General features: G+C 45.6%; 1 long non-coding RNA gene across 1 annotated transcript; it reads right to left on the bottom strand.

Moving 5' to 3' along the window:
* Positions 1–6522: 6522 nt before the first annotated feature.
* On the bottom strand, positions 6523–7191 carry LOC114635942. The gene is made up of 2 exons (XR_003713551.1): positions 6851–7191; positions 6523–6709 (listed from the first exon to the last, which is right to left on the bottom strand). It is a non-coding gene; the product is annotated as an uncharacterized LOC114635942 (long non-coding RNA).
* Between the last annotated feature and the right edge of the window lie 1151 nt (positions 7192–8342).

Raw genomic sequence — 8342 nt, 5'->3', positions numbered from 1 at the left:
GGACATGGCACTGGGGTCCATTGTTGGCTCCTGGGCACGAGGGAGCTGAAGTGAGGAGGTAAGCTGCTCTGTGTGTACGTGTGTGTGTGTGTTTGCATGTCCCCATCTATCTGTTCATACGTTCCTATGAGAGCCTCTTGCGTCATTCTGGTGTCGTCACTTTTGTTTTGGGAAACAGGACCTCTCACTGGCCCGGAGCTCATCGAGTAGGTCAGGCTGGCTGGCCAGGGAGCCCAAGGCCTCACTTGTCTATGCCTCCCCACACTGGGAGTACAAGCACACACCAGTATCCTGGCTTTTTGGCTTGGTTTGACTTTTGGTTTTTCAAGACAAGATTTCTCTGTGTAGCCCTCACTGTCCTAGAACTTGATCTATAAACCAGGCTGGCCTTGAACTCAGATCCACTTGCCGCTGTCTTCTCAAGTGCTGAGATTCTTCTCAAGTGCTGAGATAAAAGGCGTGTACCACCACTTCCCAGCATTTTATATGGATGGGTGCTAGGGTTCGAGGATGGCACATGGCTGACTGAACTATTCCCCAGCCTCCGTTAAGCTGCTTTACAGAGTAGAGAGCCCCCACTTGCTGATTTCAATGAGTCAGATTTAACCAAATCTAAGGCCGACAACGCCCTTTACTAGAAAAGCAGATGCACTCTAGCTGAAATGTCAATGATCTCAGAGAACAGGTGAGCACGGACAGCACATGTCACCATTTTCTTCCCTTTTCTTTTCAGAGCCATGCTGGCGGGAGACATCTGTGAATTCCTGTGGCAGCTACACACAAGAAAAACCGAAGTCCTGGGCTTGAGAAGACTCAGCAGTATGGGAAGAGGCGTGGGAGCACTCAGCCCCTCAGGAGATTTACAACACCTCAGACTTGCAGACACACATGAAGAGGGGATGGTCCACTGATAAACCCAGTTACAGCCAAGGCGACAGTCCACCAGGGAACTTAGAGGAAAGCCAGTTATTGTCAGCGATTTAGTAACTGCTTTACACTAGTAATGGGTCCCAGAATAGAGACACTATCATCCCTTTCAGATAGACTTCAGACAGCCGAACGGGAATGAAAAAGAACAGAACAGAGCCACAAGGAGACCCTGGGGAAAGCACCAACTCCCTGACTGTAGAGAAAGGACCTCTACAGATCTAGGGACTTGAAAAAACACTTCATTGCTCTTAAGAAAAAAAAGAAGGGAAATTATTTATGAATAAAGTAGAAGGAAATACAAGAAGGGAACGGTATGGGAAAGGCGGAGAGTGGAGAGCAGTGTGGGTGATGCCTCTCTGAGGGGAAACAGTCAGGCTGGGGGATGGGTGGGAATCTGGACTATGTGGGTGAGGCTAGCTACATGGCACAGCCTGCGCTACATACACAGGACACCTTGCTACAGGGTAGCACTGCAACCCTGTAATCCTAGCACTTGGAAAACTGAGGCAGGAGTTTCCAGGCCAGCCTAGCCACAGCAAAACCATATCTTTAAAGGGAGTTAGGTTTGTTAGAGAGATGGCTCAACAGTTAAGAGCACCTACTGGCTTACTGCTCCTATAGTCGGTATGGATTATATCCCAAAAATCCTCATCAAACGCTCACAACATTAAGTTCCAATGTTGTCCAATTCAGATCTAACGCCCCCTTCTGGCCTCCACAGGCAATACCAAATATACAGTGCATATAAATTCACACAGGCATACATACAAATCCATAAATAAAGCGAACAAATAAATCTGTGTGACAAAAAGATGGTGCAACAGCTCAGACTAAACGGAAAGAGGCTGGGCAAGGCTCTGACTTCTGTTTTTTGAGGCTACCAAGGGCAAACTGAGGTGGTGCAGTGGGTAATTCATGCCTCTCGAGTTGGCAGCATCTCAGGGAGAAGGAGGAGAGAAGGTTGTCTTAGTGAAGTCATTTTCAACTGTCCCTTCTCCACATTCTACAAGAGTTTAATGATCCTCTCCCTGCTCAATAAAGACCATTAAAAAGAAATCAACTACCAGTGCTTATGAGACCCTGCAGACTACTGCTGGTTAATTCTGCTCGTGCTCCAGGCTGTCTCTCGATCTTTCTTACATAAATACATCTGGAAGAACTGAAGGGCTTCCTGTCCTTCAAGGAAGATCTCGTATTCCACTGTAGTGCACAAAACCAAAAGGTCCTGGCAACACTCTACCATATCAAAAATACTAGAACAGAAAGTCACACCCTATGTGATTCTTCTAAAATCTCTTTTTAAAACTATTGACAGAAAGGTATCAAAACTAAGGCAGCCTTGCTTGAGTTCACTGTTCAATCTACTTGCCCTGACCTCTAAGCAACAAGGTATGAACAGCCACACAGGAATCGCCATAGTTCGATTGTTTGTAGGTACAGCACAGATAACAGAATCCCAGGAGGAAGCTGGGTTCTCCCTGTGTCAATCCTGGGGTACAGTGGGAAGGGAAGTGACAATCATTCCTTTAAGAGAAGGTTCCAGTCTTTTGTTCCTGCTCCACAATGTAAAAGCCACTACTACTGGTGAATAACTAAGTATGTATGGATTATGTAAGACACACAGGTGAATCACAGTTCATCCTTACAGAATACTTTTGGCCTCTAAATTTAAGAGCCAAAAATTACATTCCCTCTAATAAAACTAAGAGACTGCCCACCACCCACACCCTCGATAAGAATTACTGCAACAAGCTCAGATAGAATCACACAGCCTAGAAATATAAACTGTGTTTCTTTCATTTCTTTTGAAGATAAAACGCTGCCCTATTCGCTACCGTTCTTTAATGTCTACAAAGCTGGCAATGAAAATTTCTGAGTAACAGTTCTGAGAACTGGGTATGGGGGTGCATGCTTGTAACTCCAGTACTTGGAAGGTGCAGGGAGGAAGGTGAAGAGTTCAGGATTATCCTTAGGTGCACCATTTCAAGGAGGCCAGGGATACATTAAGACCTACTCAACCCTGCAAAAAAAAAAGAAAAAAAAAGCTGGCCTTAATGTCGGCACTTGGGAACTTGGGAGGTGGAGGCAGGAGCTTGGTTGAGTTAGAGGCCAGCCTAATCATAATTTCCAGACCAACTAAGTCTACAAAGTGAGACCCGGAATCAAAATATAAAAAGGTACCTGTGACATTCCCTGCTTCTTCACCCCTTCCTATACTCATCCCTGCGTAGCACATAGCAAACATAGAGTTTTAAAAATATACTGTTCAGGTAAGTTTTACCTTGAAAAAATACAGTGAGAGGAAACACTGAGCCAGTTCAAAGAGTGAGCAGTTAAGGGACCACTGTTTGACTCTGACAACACTCTCACTTTAAAGTAACACCCCTTCAACTGCACTTGAGAGAAGCCAAGTTAAAGTACCAGAGAATCCGTGCTGTACTGGAGCCAGCCTCCCAAATCCCTCATCTTACATTGTTCCTTGGTTTCTCAGAAACCATCAGTGAATAACACTACCCAGAAGATTCAGTCAAAATCCACACACGCCTCTAGCCTAGCAGGATGCTGTCCTTCTCTGACTTCGCACCCCGTCTACATAGTGCCAGCATAAAGCCTTATTCCCCTCATCTTAGGTCTGTCCTTTCCTGGCTGTGCAACTAGTTAAACCACAAAAGACTGCTGTGTCTGGCCCTATGTGTGAATCCTGGGACTCGGGAGAGAAGGGATTTATTTGGGTAACAGTTTGAGGGTACGGTCTGTCATGGTGGGATGGAATGGTGGTAGGGGCTTATTCACATCTGGGTAAGTCAAGATGCAGAGAGAAGGGATACTGGCAGTCAGATGGCTTTTTCCAGGACCACAGTCCGTGGAATGGTGCTGTCCACATCAGGACGTGTGGTCTGTTTTCAGCTAAACCTCTCTCTCAGTGCTCCTGCCCTTCTTCCTCTATCCGGGGAGAGACGTGTAGGCAACCATACCTTACACAAGTGATTCATGAAAGGGACTTTGTGCTCACCAGCAAAGTGTCCAACAATGCCATCCCTAATGCACAGCTGTGACTCTCTCTTCCCCGCCTCCCACCACCGCCATAGGCTAGAGCCACAAGGCTGGAGGATGGAGGCCAAGCTCAGGAGAGATCAGGGAAGCTCTCCCTTCCCAGAAGTCAGGAAACCACCCTGGGCTACCCTATTCTGGCAACAGGAAGCTGAAGCAAGGGCAGGAAGTAATTAGTGACTTTCAGCTGTACAATAGAAAGCTTCTTCAAGTTTCATGTATTTGTATTTTTACAAGAATTACACAGAAAATAGGAAATAAAGATGACTTTTTTTTTTGAGACTCGGTCTCACTATGAAGCCCTAGAACTCACTATATAGACCTTAAACTCAGACATCCTCCAGCCTCTGACTCCCCAGTATAAGAATTAAAAGCAAGCAGTGTCATACTGCTCAAGAATAACATTTCCAAAACAAATGAGTCTGTCTTCTTGCTTCTTAGCCTTTTTCTATACGTTCTTCGGAATAAAAGCCTTAATCTACTTTAGCCACAGCTTATCCATTTCCCAGCTGTGCAGTTAATTCACTTTCTGTTCGTGTCTATACGCATGTGCAGCGGTGTATGTACCTGTGTGCACACGTGAAAATGTGTGGAGACCAAAGGCTGGCCTCAAATGTCTTCCTCTGTTGCTCTTCCTTTACCTTCTCAGACTAGGTCTTTCAATGAAGCTGGTGACTGGCTAAACTGGTTGTTCTGTGAGCCCCAGGGATGCTCCTGTCTTTGCCTCTCTCACTGACAGACCTGTGCTAATGCTCCAGGCTACTGATGCTGTTCTGAGGGTCCAAATGCAGGTTCTCATTCTTGCACAGTAAGCACATTTTAAAAATACTATCGGCGAGTGACATCACTAAAACATGCCTGGTTCCAGAGCAGCAGCCAACTACAACTACTCAAAGGTCTCCCTTGTTTGAAGATCAGCATGAACCCCTGGCTGGGGACTCTGGCTCATGAAATAGTGCAACACAATGAACAGCCACATAGTCCACACCCACACCAGGTTGGGGATGGCCAGAGCCAAACAATCCTGGGATAAAGCAAAGACTCAAAGTCAAGTGTGGCTCAAAATGCAGTCATTTGCCTCAGGGGAAGGAGCAGGAAGTATTGCGATCCTGTGGTGTAGTGAATCATGTCCAGGTCAACCAGAGACCAAGGTAAAAAAGGAAGCAAAGCTACTGTGGCCAACAGGAGCAAGGGCGCGGGGGGGGGGGGGGCTGCTAAAAACCAGTCTTTTAGTTGGTTTGGTTTTTGATTTATTCGATTTTATGCTTGACTGTCATGCTTGAGTGTACGTGTATGCACCACATGGGTGTCTGATGCCCAAAGGGATCGAAAGACAGCATTGGCTCTCCTAGAACTAAAGTTATGGACTGTTCCAGCCACTGTGTGAGTGCTGCAAACCAAACCTGGGTCTGCTGCATGAGTAGCAAGCATTTCTAACTGCTGAGCAATCTCTCCAGACTCTATTCTATTTACTCAGCTTTTAATGTTACCTTTATCACCAAAGTCTTTTCTCTTTAACCAGATCTCTTTATAGAGTCAACTCTGGCTTGAATGTGAGCGCTTCCAGCCTCAGTCTGTCGCATGCTAGGACTGCAAGTGTGTAGCAGGAAGGCCCAGTGTGTGGCAATGGCCCTTAACATACATGAGAATCACCTTAGCAACAGTCAGGTACTGTCCCCAACGACTACAACTGCCAGTGCGCAAGCTAAAGTTTCCTTGTCTAAAAGTATGTGTCCACATTCCTTACGGCTGGAATTAGAAGCCTGTCCTCAGTATCAATGAGTGACAATACAATGCAAGTAACGATTTTTCCAGTAGTCACATTGAAAGGTAAAAATAAACAAGATTAATTTCAATAAAATATTCCATTTAAATCCCTAAATCCCCAGGCTCAGAGGACAAAAGCATTTGCCATCAAAGCTGAAGACATGAGTTCAAATACCGGAACACAGTGGTAGAAAATGGATTCCCACAGCCTATCCTCTTCACCTCCATATGTGCCCACATGTGTGCACAGAGAGTGTACCCCACACACCCCCAACACACCCCACACCCACCCCCCACACACATACCACACCTCCCACACACACATACCCACACACACATACCCACACCCCCCCACACACACATACCCACACCCCACACACATACCCACACACACATACCCACACCCACCCCACACACACATACCATACCTCCCACACACATACCCACACACACATATCCACCCCCCCACACACACATACCCACACACACATACCCACACACCCCCCCACACACATACCACACCTCCCACACATACATACCCACACCCCACACACACACCCACACACACATACCCACACACACCCCCACACACACATACCACACCTCCCACACACACATACCCACACACACATACCCATACACACATACCCACACACTCCCCCACACACACATACCCACACCCACACACATACTCACACACACCCACACACATACCCACACACACACACCCATACACACACACACACACATGAATGAACAAATGAATAAGCAGAATATCTGACAATGTTTATCATGCAATCTGTATTTTAAAGATCAAAAACATATTTAGCGCATATTTATAAGCGGGAGCATAGTGGTAGACCACGCCTGTCACCCAGCAATTGAATGGCAAAGGGAGGGTCGGGAGTTCAAGGTCATGCTCAACCTGGAACACACAGACTTTCTCTCAAAGGTACTAAAACTAGAAAAGAAAGGGCAGGAAAGAGAAAAGGAAAGGAATTATTTTCCTTGGAAAGTCACCATAGACTTTCCTTAGAGAAAGCCTGCACTCACACCCGCCATGCATGACTACAGGCTATTGGACAGAGGAGCTGTCTATCACCTGCACTTCCCAGGCCTTGCTTCTCCTAAAAACCTTGCAGAAAAGCTTTTGATGTTCCCTGTATCCCAGTAACAATGGAGGAGCAGGGTCCTACAGACAAAGAGAAATAAAAGGAAAGCTAATGGGTGCATATGCATTAGAGTGACAGTCCGGTACCTTCTTAGTTCATTCATGACTTTAAAGGCTTTCTTCATGTGCCAGGGGTTCACCGTCAGTGGGCAGTGTTTCTCAGGATTCTCATCTTTTGAATCGAGGGACTTCTGATGACCCTGCTTTGTGCATCTGTACACAGAGAAAAGAACAAAAAGAGAAGACAAAGATCTCATTAAAGGATAATTCAGTTCCGGCTTGTCAAGCTACCAGAGACAAACTGAATCCCTGTCGCCCTGCCCTGCTCATTTGGTAGGCGGCTGTCCTCAAGCGAGAGAAAGACACAATTTCCAGCGCTTTCCTATGGTCACTATGGTTTCTACAAAAAAAAAAAAAAGAAAGAAAGAAAAGGTGGGCAATTATCTCCCTGGTGTCAAAGCCCTGTCAAATATAAACATGGAAGATGCAGGGAAAATGGCTTAATAGAGTTCTCTAAATAAAGACACTGCAAAATGCTCTCTGTTGGAAATCAGCTTGCTTTTACAGTCAAACTACAGTCATACACATGCATGCATGTAATATTCATACACACACACACACGGAGGGAGAGAGACTTGTACTTGAAGCAAACTTCAGATACAGAATCTGATTTAAACTGCTCTCTTTGCAAAGACACTCAGCCCATCTTTTTGGGCCTACACCAGAAAGAGATTAATCATATTAACTAAAGTTCTCGACACACGGCAGCTTCCGCAAATAATAGTAAGCACTCATTATTTATAATCATCACAACAACTCTGGAAACTAATTACCATAATTAGCCCATTTCACAGATGAAGAGACTGAGGTGGGGGCGGAAGCAATGAGTGAGTGACACAGTAAGTATCAAGGCCCAGTCAACGGGACTGCTCTCTACAGTGCATGCGCTCTACCTCTTCCTGCATCAAAGCAGTTAACCTCATATTCAGATGGATTTTTTTTTTTTTGCTTTTTTTTTAAAGAAAAGCTTTGTTTTCTTTTTGTGTCTTTTTATGGTTGTGAATATGCATGGGGGTGGGGGGAGGTTGTCAGTGAAATCAGGAAGAGAACATTGGCTCTCCTCAAGCTGAAATTCAGGGTAGTCAGCCACCAGGGTGGGGACTGGGAACCGACTCCAGTCCCCTGCAAGGACAGCAGGCGCTCTTAGCTGCTGAGGGAACGACTTTAAGTATTGTATGTGGACTGTTCTTTTGAGAGGTGGAGGCAAAAAAAATAATGTGTCAAAAATAGGCATGTGGTGTGAGAGCTAAGAACTGCAAACTCAAGGGACGCGAAGGAAACTTTCAAAGTGATACACGCATAACTCAGGACATTTACTACAAATCACTGGGTTACACACATGTTACAGAAGATAAATTATACT

The sequence above is a fragment of the Grammomys surdaster genome, unplaced genomic scaffold, assembly GCF_004785775.1.
Source record: "Grammomys surdaster isolate TR1022 unplaced genomic scaffold, NIH_TR_1.0 120179, whole genome shotgun sequence".
Lineage (NCBI taxonomy): Eukaryota > Metazoa > Chordata > Mammalia > Rodentia > Muridae > Grammomys > Grammomys surdaster.
Note: the sequence above shows the minus strand (reverse complement) of the source record. Positions and strands in the feature narration are given on the sequence as shown.